The 15,521-nt window shown below is 44.8% G+C and overlaps 1 pseudogene; it reads left to right on the plus strand.

The window, feature by feature from the left end:
* Positions 1-14,619, plus strand: part of LOC116543711 — a 50,134-nt pseudogene extending 35,515 nt beyond the window's left edge.
* The last annotated feature ends 902 nt before the right edge of the window (positions 14,620-15,521 follow it).

Genomic DNA, 15,521 nt, shown 5'->3' on the forward strand with positions numbered 1-15,521 from the left:
AAAAAAAAAAAAAAAAAAAAAAAAAAGCAAGAGAGGGATAAATAGATCCAGCATTGATGGAAGTGTGCTTTTGAGTGCTCTTCAGGAGAAAATTACATTTTAATAATTTTTTCTTCTTTAAATTTTTTATCTTCTAGCAAACCATTTCTCCAACAAAGAGAAATTAGTCTCATCAAAAAAGCCCTAGGAACAATGGCAGACTCAGAAAATCAGAGGCACTGTAGTCAGTTTGAGCACCTTATGTCTTCTGACTGCTAAGCTGGCCAGCTCCAGTCAGGTTCCATTCTCTCCTCTTTAATTTCTCAAACACAAAGCATCCTGCTGGAATCTGAAGTTGGATATGTAGTAGATCAGCATTGATTCAGCAGCCTGCTATGTTGTGAGGCCTTACGCCAGGAACTGTGTGGGATACAAAATGTAAGAAAAAGCTGGAATAGAGCATCTCCTGGGGAAATGGGAGCCAGAGATATAGCGGTGCCCCATGGAGACAGCAAGCTGGTATTTGGCAGTGCCTTGTGGAAAGATTATAGTTTGGTAAGGTCTCCACAATCTGGAATGTGGTGTTCAATATTGTAGGTCCCCAAACTCCAGTTTCTCATGTTCTCTGCGTTGGTCAGGGTCATAGAGAATAATTCATCCTAATTGCCTTTTTTTTTTTTTTTTTTTTTTTTTGAGAACAAGTCTTGCTCTGTAGCCCAGGCTTGAGTATAGTGGTAGCCTTGACTCACTGCAGCCTTGACCTCCTGGGTTCAAGTGATCCTTCCACCTCAGTAACTGGGACTATAGGTACATGCCACCATGCCTGGCTATTTTTTTTAATTTTTATTTTTAGTAAAGACGAGGTCTTGCTATGTTTTCCAGGCTGGTATTGAATTCCTGGCCTCAAGTGATCCTCCTATCTCCCTTTCCCAAAGTGCTGGTATTATAAGCATGAGCCACCATGGCTGGGCTGTCTGTGTCTTTTCTGTTTATTTATAGTTAATGTATCTTTTACTAATTCAATGATCTATTTCTTTAATCTTTTATTAAATTACAAAAATAGTAAATACTTTTAAATAAAGAAGTGAAAAATTTCCTTCACTCTTTAGACCCACAATCTTATCTCAGGAAATAATTGGCCATATTCTTCAAGATACATACAGGCTAATTGGATATCACTTCTCATTTTCATATTTGGTGGACATCTGTGCCAAAACCTATTGATCTACCTTAATCCTTTTCATGGTTGCATAATGTTTTATCGTATGGATATATCACAATTTAACAGTCAGCTGCTGTAGGCATTTAGGCTCCTTCTAACATTTGCAAGCTTTTTATATCATTAAAAATTAACCCCCTCAGCCAGGTGTGGCAGCTCACACCTCTAATCCCAGCACTTTGGAAAGCTGAGGTGGGAGAAATGCTTGAGAAGAGGGGATCACCCCCAGCCTCGTCAACATAACAGCACTTTATCTCACCTAAAAATTAAAAATAAAATGAGCTTGACATTGCAGTGCACACCTGTAGTCCAAGCTACTGGGGATGCTGAGAATGGAGGATCACTTGAGCCTAGGAGGTTGAGGCTGCAATAAGCTATGATCACACCACTGCACTCCAGCTTTGATAATAGTAAGACTGTGTTTCTTAAATAAAATAAAAATTAGATAGAAAGATTGCTGAAGCTGTGCAGGTTGAGGCTGCAGTGAGCTGTGATCATACCACTGCAGTCCAGTCTAGGAAATAGAGCAAGATTCTTTCAAAATAAAATAAAATAATAAAATAAAAATTAATCCTTTAGCATATTTCCTAGTAACACCTTCACTCCTATGTTTTTCCTGGAAGTCCTTGAATTTTGTTTGCTTTTCACATACTATTTAAAACTTTTAAGTACTGATGTCCATGTCATTCCTTCTTTTATTTTTAAAGAATGTCTTTTTGTTCACTTTCAGCTGGATCTACCAGGAAAGACTTCAGAGTACAGAAAGAGACTGACTGGGCAGCACGTTATTCAGGTACAAAAAGGCTTGGAAAATAACTGAAAAATGATCAAATAATAGTGCATGCATCAAGTGCAATGGGAAGTTCTCCTTGAGAGTGAGAGAAGCTTCCAGATAAGGTGACATTGAAGCTGGGTTTTTGAAAGATGGGGAAGAGTTGTATGGGAGTTGCTGGGGAAGGGGGAGATGGAGGGATGGGGAATGGGCTGGAATGGGATGGAGTGTTTCTGGCAGGAAAACCAGCACTGTAAAGACCTGGGCAATTAAGATGGCACATTTTGTTCAGGGAATTGTGAATTAGGTGTGGCAGGAATGCTTTGGAGAGACAGTAATTTGCTTGTATGAAATTTTGCCTGAGAGACCTCATTACAGATTCTAATCTTTTGATGTTGTCATCCATCACTGTCCCTGTCAAATAGTTTGGAATAGGTATGATGATCACAGTAACATCAAGCATAATATTTCATGAATTTTCACGAAATCACAGGTAGATACCACAGTTATCCCTATTTTATGAATGAAGTGATGAGGACTTAGGGATAATGAGTGATTTGGCAAAGCTCACATGGATATAAAGACTGAGTCAAATGCAGGGCCTGGTTTGAGTTTAATGTTTGCTCTGTTCATGAGTACCATGTATTGCTTCTCCTATGCAGTTAAGCAGGTAGGTGAAAGAAAAGCCCCTGTTTCTCTCTAGTCACACACTTCTGACTGAATGTGTGTGTGGAGTTTCTACACCAAATTCTCCAATGCTCTGGATATTAACTTGGTATCCCACAAAATTTTTCTGATACAGAAAAATGGAGCTGGTGCAGACCATACAGGTTAGGGGCTCAGTCCTATCAGACTACCCAGTCTTCAGATGCCAATGGCAAGTACTAGGTTGTCACCTGTACTTTTGACCAACCTGTTACAAACCCCCTTCTTGGATTTAATCGTTTGCTACAACAGCTTACAGATCTCAGAAAAACAGAAAAACTCTTTTTGCCTGAGAAAGAGCCTCATTTTGTTGCCCTGTCTGGTATGCATCAGTGGAGTCACAGCTCACTGCAGCCTTGACTGCCTGAGTTTAAGTGGTCCTCCCACCTCAGCCTCCCTAGTAGCTGAGACTAGTTCCTGCACCACCACATCTGACTAATTTCTTTTTTTTTTTTTTTTTTTTTTTTTTTTTTTTGCAGAGATTGTGTCTTGTTTTCTTGACCAGGCTGGCCACAAGTTCCTGGACCCAAGCAATCCTCCCACCTCAGTCACTTAAAGTGGTGGGATTACAAATGTGAGCCACCACATCTGGTCAGTTCATTTCCTATTACTGGTTCCTTGTAAAGGATACACCTCAGAAACAGCCAATGAAGGAGATGTGCATGCTGGAGGCAGTGGCTCAGCCTGTAATCCCAGCACTTTGAGAGGTCAAGTTGGGAGGATTGCTTAAACTCAGGAGTTTCAGATCAGTCTGGGCAACATGGTGAAACCCTGTCTCTATTAAAAAAATACAAAAAGTAGCCTGGCGAGATAATGCGCACCTGTAATCCCAGCTACTTAGGAGGCTGAGGCAGGAGAATCATTTGAACGCAGGATGTGGAGGTTGCAGTAAGCTGAGATCACACTACTGCACTCCAGCCTGGGTTACTGAGTGAGAATTCATCTCAAAAAAATAAATGAAAATAAATAAATAAATAAATAACTAGGTGCAGTGGTGTGCACCTGTAGTTCCAGCTACTAGGAAAGCTGAGGTGAGGATGCCTTGAGCTGGGGACTGGGGAAGCTTAGGTTGCAGTGAGCTGAGATTGTGCCATTGCACTCTAACCTGGACAAAAGATCCAGGCCTTGTCTTTAAAAAAAGGAAGGGAGGGAGGAAAGGAAGGAAGGGAGGGAGGAAAGGAAGGAAGGAAGGAAGGAAGGAAGGAAGGAAGGAAGGAAGGAAGGAAGGAAGGAAGGAAGGCCGTTCAGGGGAAGGTAAGCTGGGAGGGACACAGAGCTTCCATGCCCTCTGTTGATCATGCCACCCTCCCAGCACTTCCTGTATTGAGCAACCCATAAGTTCTGCAAACCCTGTTGTTCAGGGTGTTTATGAAGGCTTTATTATGCAAACACAATTGATAAAATCTTTGGCCATTGGTGATTAATCCATCTCCAGCCCCTCTTGCCTCCTGGAGTTCAGCAGGTGAGGCTGAACGTTCCAAGCCGCTAATCATATGGTTGCTTCCTCTGGCAATCAGCCCTCCTCCTGAAGAAAGCTAGGAACATAAAGTCACCCAGTCATCTCAACCACATTTCCAAATGCATTCTTATCACTCTGGAGACCCCAAAGCTCTTAGAGCCTCTTGTGTTAGAAAGCTGGGACCAAGACCAAATATGAAAACTAAAGATGCTCCTGTCTCCTCTCACTGAGGTCTTTATAAGCTTTAGAATCTCTGTGCCAGGAACCAGGGACAAAGGCAAAATATATACTTTTTCTTTTCTTTTCTTTTCTTTTCTTTTCCTTTCTTTTCTTTTTTTTTGAGACAGAATCTCCCTGTGTCATCCAGGCTGGAATGCAATGATGTGATCATAACTCACTATAGCTTTGACCTTCTGAGCTCAAGCAATCTTCCCACTTCAGCCTTCCAAGTAGCTAGGACTACACATGCATGTCACCCATCCCCAGCTCATTTTTGCAGAGATGAGATTTAGTTGTAACACCCAAGCTGATCTCAAACTCCTGGGCTAAAGCCATCATCTCACCTCAGACTCTCAAGTAGCTGGGACTATGAGCACACACCACCATGTCCAGCTAATATTTATTTTTATACTTTTGTAGAGGTGGGGTCTCACTATGTTGTCCAGGCTAGTTTCAAACTCTGGGCCTCAAGTCTTCCTCCTACCTTCACTTCCCAAAGTGTTGGGATTATGGGTGGGAGCAAACATGCCCAGCAGTGTCAAAGATCTTTGTGAAAGAAAGAGGGTAAAAGAGTCAGAACTGGAGCGGGAGATGTGGTGATGGAAGCAGAGTTAGAGAGGGAGATTTGAAGATACTTCAGTTCTTGCTTTGAAGATGGAGTTATCGGCCATGTTCCAAGGAATGGGGGTGGCTTCTAGAAGCTGGAAAAGTCAAGGGAATACTTTAGAGCCTCTAGAATGAATGCAGCCCTGCTGACACCTTAACTTTAGCCTTAATAGACCTAGTTTGGGCTTCTGACCCCCAGAACTGTAAGATGGTAGATTTGTGGTGTTTTAAGTGACTAAATGTAGGGTAGTTTGTTGCAGCAGCAAGAATAAATGAACATGAAGCCAGACATGGTGGTTGTTGCCAGTAATCCCAGCACTTTAGGAATCCAGGCAGGAGGATCACTTGAGACCAGGAGTTCAAGACCAGCCTGGGCAACATAGTGAGACCCTGTCTCTACAAAAAATAAAATTGGCTGGGTGCAGTGGCTCACTCCTGTAATTCCAACACTTTGGGAGGCTGAGGAGGGCAGATCACCTGAGGCCAGGAGTTCAAGACCAGCCTGGCCAACATGGAAAAAACCCATCTCTACTAAAAATACAAAAATTAGCCAGGCATGCTGGCATGCACCTGTAATCTCAGCTACTTGGGAGGCTCAGGTAGGCGAATCACTTGAACCTGAGAGGTAGAGGCTGCAGTGAGCTGGGATTGCACCATTGCACTACAGCCTGGGCAAGAAGAGTGAAACTTCATTTCAGAATAATATAAAATAAAATATTAGCCATGCATGATGGCATGCACCTATAGTTCCAGCTACTAGGGAGGCTAAGGTGGGAGGATCAGATGAGCCTGGGAATTCGAGGTTGCAGTGAGCTGTGATTGCACCATTCCACGCCAGCCTTGGTGACAGAGTGAGATCTTGCCTCAAAAAGAGAAAAAGAAAGAAAGAATAAATGAGCATTATGGGAATAGGGACAGATGACAATGTTAAATAAAATGGTCAGGGGTAACCTCCTAAGTGAAAATTGAGCAAAGACTTGAAGGAGGTGAAGGAGCTGGCCAAGGTGCTAAAGGAAAGAACATTGTAGGCAGAAACAACAGAATAAAATGTCTGAGGTGTGTCTGAGGCTCTGAAAAGAGGCCAGTGGTGCAGAAGGAGAGAGGTAGAAAATTAGGGAAGGAGGGCAGGGAGTTGCTGGTGGGGATCAGTACATATCGTGTAAGCCCTGGAAGGTTATTGCTGGGGCTTTGGTTTTTACTTTGAGGTGGGAACTGTGGGAGGGTTCTGAGCAGAGATGTGACATGATCTGTCTCCCAAATTTAAAGCATTCTTTGCTAAGTTGAGAAAGACTGGGAAGATTTGGGTAGAAACATGAAGGCCAAGCTGTGGCAACATTCAGGTGGAAGATTTTCATGGTGGTGATGAGAGATGGTCAGAGGAGAGAAGTAGGGGAGGAGGCCAGGGAGTGGCTGGGTACATGTTGAAGACAGTCAGCAGAATTTCCTGACAGAGTGGATGTGGGGTGTGAGAGAAGGCAGGGGCCAAGTTTAAGATTGATTCTTTTTTTTTTTTAACTTTTTAAAATTTTATTTTCTTCCCCCCCCCATTTATTTATTTAATTGCATTTTAGGTTTTGGGGTACATGTGAAGAACAAGCAAAATTGTTGCATAGGAACACACGTGGCAGTGTGATTTGCTGCCTTCCTCCCCATCACCTACATCTGGCATTTCTCCCCTTGCTATCTCTCCCCAGCTCCCCACACCCCACCGTCCCTCCACTATTTTCCCCCAACTGACCCCAGCGTGTAGTGCTCCCCTCCCTGTGTCCATGTGTTCTCATTGTTCAACACCTGCCTATGAGTGAGAACATGCGGTGTTTGATCTTCTGCTCTTCTGTCAGTTTGCTGAGAATGATGGTTTCCAGGTTCACCCATGTCCCTACAAAGGACATGAACTCATCCATTTTTTATGGCTGCATAATATTCCATGGTGTATATATGCCACATTTTCCCTGTCCAGTCTATCGTCGATGGGCATTTGGGTTGGTTCCAGGTCTTTGCTATTGTAAACAGTACTGCAATGAACATTCGTGTGCATGTGTCCTTATAGTAGAACGATTTGTAATCCTTTGGATATACCCAGCAATGGGACTGCTGGGTCAAATGGAATTTCTATTTCTAGGTCCTTGAAGAATCACCACACTGTCTTCCACAATGGTTGAACTAATTTACACTCCCACCAACAGTGCAAAAGATTGATTCTTATTGAATTATTAAGTAATTTTTAAAAAAACACTATTGCCTTTCCCAATCTTACCAAGAATGGGATGCTAGACTGGGAGAAATGCCAGATGTAGGTGATGGGGAGGAAGGCAGCAAATCACACTGCCACGTGTGTTCCTATGCAACAATTTTGCATGTTCTTCACATGTACCCCAAAACCTAAAATGCAATAAAATAAATAAATGGGAAAAAAAAAAAAAAAAAAAAAAGAAATCTCTTCAGGCTCAGTGCAGTGGGTCATGCCTATAATCCCAACTGTTTGGAAAGCAGAGATGGGAGTATCTTTTAAAGGCAGGCGTTGAAGACCAGCCTGGGAAACATAGTAAGACCTCCTCTCTACAAAAATATTTTTCAAAATTTAGTAAAACAAAATAAATGTAGCTAGGCATGGTGATGTGTACTTGTAATCTCAGCTACTCAGGAGGCTGAGGTGGGTAGATCTCTTGAGGTCAGGAGTTTGAGGCCAGCTTGGGCAAGACAGCAAGGCTCCTCACTTCACAAAAAATTTCAAAAAATAACCAGGTATGGTGGCACTCAACTGTAGTACCAGCACTGGGGAGCTGAGGCAGGAAGGTGACTTCAGTCCAGGAGGTTGAGCTGCAATGAGCTATAAGTGCACAACTGCACTCCAGCCTGTGTGACAGAGCAGGACCTTGTCTCACAATACAAGTAGAAATACAAATAAAATAATGAAATCTCAGAGCCTTTTGGCTCTGCAGACCTGGCAACCCTGGAGCCGTGCAGTGGGGTTTTTATCACTGGGAATGAGAAAACCCCTGTCCAGTGTTGTTGCCTGACTAATCAGTGTTTTTAAAAATATATTAATCAGGCTGGGCACGGTGGCACCTGTGATCCCAGCATTTGGGAGTGAGCCAAGATTGCGCTGCTTCACTCCAGCCTCGGTGAAAGAGCAAGACTTTGTCTGAAAAAAAAAAAAAAAAAAAAAAAAAACTATTACTTACATCAGCATGTAATGGTTTTGTTATTATTATTTAAGATAGAGTTTCACTCTTTTTCCCAGGCTAGAGTGCAATGGCACAATCGCAGCTTACTGCAACCTCCACCTCCCTGGTTTAAGCAATTCTCCTGCCTCAGCTTCCTGAGTAGCTGAGATTACAGGTGCCTGCCATCACACCTGGCTAATTTTGTATTTTTAGTAGAGACAGGGTTTCACCGTTTTGGAGGGCTAGTCTCAAACTCCTGACCTCAGGTGATCCACCCACTTCAGCCTCCCAGAGTGCTGGGATTATAGGCATGACCCACTGTGCCCAGGCAATTTATTATTAATATGTAATGAATAATAAATATTTTTGAATTTTTGTTTTGTAATAGTTATATCAGCATGTAATATTTTTTATAAATATGTAATGAATAAAATATTTTTTTAATTTTGTCTTTTTAAACTTTAATTATTTACATAAAGAAAAAGTCTCAGAGATCCTATAGAAAGTTAAAAAAGTAAAGGGATGCTAGATCCCAAATATTTAAAGCTTCTAGTTTAGAAATATTCAGAGTAAGCCACATACAACTTGCCATTTGATCCATTTTATTTCTTTCTTTTTTGTTTTAGGAGATGGGGTCTTGCTCTGTCACAAAGGCTGGAGTAGAGTGATGAAATCACAGCTCACTGCAGGCTTGAACTCCTGGGCTAAGGATCCTCCTGCCTCAGCCTCCTGAGTAGCTGGGACTGTAGGTATACATGATGACACCTGATTAATTTGTAAATTTTTTTCATAGACATGGTGTCTCATTTTGTTGGTCAGGCTGGTGTCAAACTCCTGGCCTCAAGTGACCCTTCCACTGCTGCCTCCCATCCTAGATGTATGATCCACCACAATGAGCACTTGTTCAACTTTATCAAAAAATAAGAATTTGTAAAGTAAGGCTGTGGGATGATGGCAGGAAGATAAAAGTAAAACACAGAAGAATAAATTCTAATGATTTATTCCTACGTATTCTTTTGACAGCAAGAAGAACTTTTAGTAGATACTTTTTTTTTTTACAGACAAACAAAAGGCAAATAAACAATGTTGTACAGGAACTTCAACACACACTTTAATATTTCCACTTCTCTGACATGAGTTATGAAGATTCTTCACGGTTACTTGACCATCACTATCAGTATTTTGTTCCTCTGATCATTTTTATCAACTGCCTCACTTGTTAACTTCTCTCCATGTGTGTCGTATTGTGACATACTGCTCCTGCACAAATATGGCCAGGATCATCCTGTTACACGTGTAGAATGATTCCCTAATCTTTTTTATGCTCTGTCTCTGTGTTTTGCATTTTTCTTACCTTTATCATCAGAAACTCCCGAAAAAGTCAATTGCACTAATTTATTAACATTTGCTTCATTAATTTATACTTTGCTTTTATGGGATTTTCCCCAGCAGACCTCATTGCAATTTCTAACCTTTTTTTTTTTTTTTTTTTTTTTTTTTTTTTCTGGGACAGGGTCTTGCTCTGTTGTCCAAGCTAGAGGGCAGTGGTGCTGTCACAGCTGACTGCAGCCATGATCTCCCCGTTTCAAATCCTCCCACCTCAGCTTCCCAAATGGCTGAGACTATAGGTGCTTGCCACTATGCCCAACAGATATTTGGACATTTCCTATAAGTGGGTCCCAGAGGGCTGACTGTAAAATGTGAGTATACATGAATTTTGGTATATGCAGAGATGGGGAGCTGGAACTAATCCTCTCTGTATACTGAACGAAGACTGTATATGTTTTTACAGTTATGCTGCAGGATACATATTGTTCCATAGCCTTGGAAATGGTAGTTTTAATGCCAAATAATTTTTGATGGAGTATAATACTAATAAAAGTAGCAGCTGGCCAGGCGTGGTGGCACACACCGGTAATCAGAACACGCTGGGAGGCTGAGGCAGGAGGATGGCTTGAGGCCAAGAGTCTGAGACAGGCCTTGGTAACAAAGGGAGTCACCATCAATGCAGAAAAATACATGAATTAGTCTAGTGTGGTGGCATGTGCCTGTAGTCCCAGCTACTAGAGTCCAGGCAGGCTGAGACTCCAGTGAGTCATAATCAGGCCTCTGCACTCCAGCCTGGGTGACAGAGTGAGACCCTGTCTCAAAACAACAAAAAACTAGCAGCTAACATTAACTAATATTTTACCAGGGGCCATAATCAGTGCCATAAACAAAACCAGTTTAATTTCTTACAACTATTTCTTATTTCACATAACCACTATGTCTTAAATTACTCCCAGATTTTCACTGGGTTTGTGCAGATGACCTTTTGTTTATATTGAATTGTTTCACAAGATATTTCCAGAAGTAAGATTACTGTTGAGTCATGGTGAATGGACATTCTTATTGCCCTTGATGTAAATTGACAAGGTTTGGGTGCCTCCTAGCTATAACCCCAGCATGAAGGATAAGGAAGAAGGCTAAGGCAGGAGGATTGCTTGAGGCAGAACCTGGAAGAGGCAGTTTGGTGAGTCACTGTCTCTATTATTTTAAAAAATTGCCAAGCTTTACCTCGGAAGGCTTTTATAAAATTTAAACACCCCCCATATTATAAGCAAGTGCCCATTTCACTGCACCCTTGCCAGCACATGGTATTATAATTTAAAAAGTAATTTTTTGGGTTATTTTAAATAGATAAAAGACCTCATGTTGTTTTATTTATTTGTCATATTTCAACATATTTCCTTATCTTAGTTTATTAGCTCTATTTCTTTTCTGTCTGTAAATGGTTGTCTTTGTTGCTTTGTTCTTTGAGACAGGGTCTTGCACTGTCACCTATGCTTGACTATAGTGGCATAATCATGACTCACTGCACCCTTGACCTCCCAGGCTCAAACTACCCTCCCTCTTCAGCTTCCTGAGTAGCTGGGACTACAAGTGTGTGCCACCACACCCAGCTAATTTTTTCTTTTTTTTGGATAGAGACAGGGTCTTGCTGTGTTGCCCAGACAAGTCTCTAGCTCCTGACCTCAAGCAATCGCCCTGTATTGGCTTCTTAAGTTGCTGGAATTTTAGGCATGAGCCACCATGCCTGGCCCTGGCTAGTCCTATATTCTCCAGAGTTCTCTTTACTTTGTGCTAGTCAATCTCTTATTATGCTGTTCCCCTGTTATAAGGACTAATTCTCTGTATTAAATTTTACCACTTTAAACTTTTGAGTGGTTTATGTCTCCTGATTGGACTCTGACTAATACAGAGTTGATGCTAGGATGGGTCCCAGGAGATAGACCCACACAAGTGGGATTTGGGCATCAGTTTGGTTATCCAAGGGGCAGTGCTGAGCTTCTTGCCAATGGGAAATGGGATGCCTGTAATTTCTGGGAAGTGACCTTATAATGACTCAAACTACTGCTTACTATTGATTGTGATGAAATGTCAGCTGAGGTGCATGCTTTGGGAGCTAAGTGGTCGCTGCATTTGACCACTATATGGAAATGACTAGTGTAGAAAGGGTCCTTTTGGATGTACTTGAGCAGGGGTCCCCAACCCCTGAGCCATGGAACTGTAAGGAGCCACACAGCAGGAGATGAGTGATGTGTAGTGAGGGAAGCTTTATCTGTATTTACAACCACTCCCTGTTGCTCACATTCCTGCCTGAGCTCTGACTTCTCTCAGATCAGCAGCAGCATTAGGTTCTCTTAGGAGCACAAACTCTATTGTGAACTATGCATTCAAGGGATCAAGGTTGTGTGGTCCCTGTGAGAATCTAATGCCTGATGATCTGTCACTTTCTCCCATCACACTCAGATGGGACCATCTAGTTGCAGGAAAACAAGCTTAACATGCCCACTAATTCTACATTACGGTGAATTCTATAGTTATTTCATTATATATTACAATCTAATAATGGAAATAAAGTGCCCAATAATGTAATGTTCTTGAATCTTTTGACTTCACTTCTGCCTCCCTGCAGCCTCTCGAGGCCCAGGACTTTTTCCCTGTCAGCCTCTACAGGCCAAGCTGATGGCTCACAATGGCCTATGTAGGCCAATATCCTACCTCATGTTGTAGTCTCCACAGATGAGGCCCAGGTTTATCATTACAACATCCACAGACCCAGGTTTATCATTACAACATACTGTTTAGGCCCAGCTCCTGCCTCCCAGCCTTCTCTCCAGGCCAAGAACTTTCTCAAGTTGACCTCACCAGGCCCAGCTCCTGCCTCTCATTGGCCTCCCAAGGGCCAGTTTTTGCTTCACAGCCACCTTCCAAAACTCAGCTCCTCTTTTACAGTGGTCTTTCGAGGTCCAAGTTCTGCCTCCTGGCAGCCTGTACAGGCCCAGTTCCTCCCTTACAGTGGCCTCTTTAGTCCCAGCTCCTGCCTCTGGGCAGCCTATCTGGGCCCAAAGTGTCCACAAGTTAGCCTCTCAAGGCCCAGCTCTTCCTCCCAGCTGTGTCTAGAGGCCCAGCACCTGCCTCCCAACAACCTGTTTTGGCTGAGCTCCTGCCTAGCTCCTGGTGGCCTTTTTAGGCCCAAAACTGTCTCAAGTCAAACTCTGCAGGCCCACCTTTAGCTTCCCAATGACCTGGACAGGCCCAGCTCCTGAGTGACAGTGGCCTCTCCAGGACCAGCTTTTGCCTGATAGAGGTTTTCCTTTAAGTTTTTACCTGCTTCCTGGCAGCCTTGACAGGCCCAGGTCCTGCCTCACACTAACTTGATTAGGCCCAGCTCACGGTGGCCTCTCCAGGCCCAGCTTCCGTCCCCTGACAGGCTGTCCAGACCCAAAACTTTTTCAAGTCAGCCTCTTCAGGCACAGCTCCTGCATCACGCTGGCCTCTAGGCATAGCTTATGCCTCTCAGTGGCCTCTTCGGGCCTAGTTCCTGCATTTCAGTGGCCTCTCCAGATTGACAACTTTCTCCATTCTGCCATTCCAGGTCCAACTCCTGTCTCCCATTGTCCCTTACAGGCCCAAACTGCCTTACAGAAGACTCTCCAGGCCCACCATCTGCCTCACTGCAGCAACCACAAGCCAAGCTCCTGCCGTTTGGCAGCCTCTACAGGCCCAACTACCACTTCCCAATGGCCTCTCTAGGCCAAGCTCATGTGTCACAGTGGCCATTCTGACCCAGCCTCTGCCTTTCGGTAGCCTCTCCAGAACCAGAGCTTCCTCAAGTGGGCCTTTTCAGGTGTAGCTCTTCTTTCTAGTTGCATCTCCAGGCCCTCTCCTGCCTCACAACAACCTCTTTTAGCTCAGCTCCTGCCCAGCTCCTGGAGGCATTTGTAGGTCCTAAACTTTCTCAAGTCAAGTTCTCCAACCCAATCTTCTGCCTCCCAATGGCCTAAGCAGGCCCAGCTCCTGCATGACAATAGCCTCTCCAGGCCCAGCTCTTGCCTCATGAAGGTTTTCCCTGGCCAAGTTCCTGCTTTTCTCCCAGCAGCCTCTACAGGCCCAGCTCCTGCCTAACACTGGCTTCATTAGGCCCAGCTCTTGCCTCATGATGGCCTCTCCAGGCCCAGCTCCTGTCCCCTGACAGGCTCTCCAGGCTGGAATCTTCCTTAAGTTGGCCTCTCCAGGCCAAGCTCTTGCCTCACACTGGGCTCTTTAGGACCAGTTCATGCTTCTTGGCAGCCTCTCCAGATAAAGCTACTGCATACCAATGGCCTCTCCAGGCCCAGTTCCTGGCTCCTGTCTGCCTCTACAGGCCCAAACTCTGCCTTACAGAAGATTTTTCATGCCCAGCATTTGCCTCCCCATGATCCCACCAAGCCAAGCTCCTGCCTTTTGGCAGCCTCTACATGCCCAGTTCCTGTCACCCAGTGACCTATTTAGGCCAAGCTCATACCTCACAGGGGCCTTTTTAGGCCCAGATTTTGCCTCACAGCAACCTTCCCTGGCCAGGTTGATGCCTGTTCCCTGGCAGCCTGGATAGGCCCAAGTCCTGCCTCACACTGGCCTCTCTACACAAAGCTTATGCCTCACAATGGCATCTCCAGGTGTAGCTTTTGTCCCAGGATGGCATCTCCAGGCCCAAAGCTTCCTCAAGTCAGCCTCTCCAGGCCCACCCACTGCCTCCCAGTGGCCTCTGAATGCCCAAATCCTTCTCAAGTTGGCATCTCCTGGCCCAGCTCCTGACTCCCATTGGCCTCTTAAAAACCCAGTCTCTGCCTTATGAAGGCTTCTGCAGGCCCAACTATTTCTCTTTGCTGAGTATACAGAAACAACCTCTGCCTCACAACCTCTTTTGGCCCACCTCCTGCCCACTTGCCAGCAGCCACTATAGGCCCAAAACGTCCTTAAGTCAAGCTCTCCAGGTCCAACTTCTGCCTCCCAGTGGCATGTAAAGACCCAGCTTTGGCTTGAGAACAGCCACCGAAGGCCTCACTCTTTCCTCCCAGGGGCCTCTTCAGGCCCAGCACTTGCCTCAGTGTGGCTTCACCAGGCCAAATTCCTGCCGGACTGCCAGCAGACTCACAGGCACAGTTCAACCCTCACACTGGCCTGTTAGGCCCAACTCATGCCTCTTGCAGATTATGGAGGCCCAGCTACTCCCTCCTCGTGGACTCTCAAAGCTGAAACCTCCTCAAGTCAGCCTTTGTAGGCCCAAATCCTGCCTATTGTTAACCTCTACGGGCAGAGCTCCAGCCTCACAATGAACCCTCCAGACTCAGCTCATGTCTCACCACAGCCTTCCCTGGCCAAGCTTGTGCTTTTTAGCACCATCTGCAGGCCCAGCTCCTGTGTCCAAGTGGCCTTTTAAGCCCGCCTCATTCCTCACAACAGCCTTTCCAGGCCAAGTTCTTCCCTTATGGAAGCCTCTCCAAGCCCAGAACTTCCTCAAGTCAGGCTCTCCAGGCCCAGTTGCTGCCTCCCGGCATCCTCTCCAGGCCCAGCTCTTTCTCCCAGCTGCCTCTACATTACTAACTCCTGCCTTCTAAACTCTCTTTTGACTCAGCTCCTGCCCAGCTCCTGATGGCCTTTACAAGCCCAAAACATCCTCAAGTCAAACTCCTAGGCTCAGCTCATGCCTCACAGTGGCTTCTATAGGCTCAGATCCTGCCCTTCTATGGCATCTCCAGACCCAAAACTTTCTCAAGTCAGCTTCTTTCAGCCCAGGTTCTTCCTCCTGGTGGCCCCTGCAGGCCCAATCATCCTGATATCAGCCTCTCCACACGCAGCTCCTGCCTCTCAGTGGCCTCTCCAGGCATAAAACTTCCTCAAGTGGGCCTCTTCAGGGCAAGCTCCTGCTTCAAAATGGGCTCTTTATGCCCAGCTCCTGCTTCCTGTTGGCCTCTCAAGGCCCAGCTCTTCCTCCTGGCCATGTCCACAGGCCCGCGTCCTGCCCCACAACAACCTCTGTAAACTCGCCTCATGCCCAGCTCCTGGCAGCTTTTGTAAGCTCGAAAGGTC

This window comes from Sapajus apella, unplaced genomic scaffold (genome assembly GCF_009761245.1).
Source record: "Sapajus apella isolate SASKATOON/1434 unplaced genomic scaffold, GSC_monkey_1.0 scaffold193, whole genome shotgun sequence".
Classification (NCBI taxonomy): domain Eukaryota; kingdom Metazoa; phylum Chordata; class Mammalia; order Primates; family Cebidae; genus Sapajus; species Sapajus apella.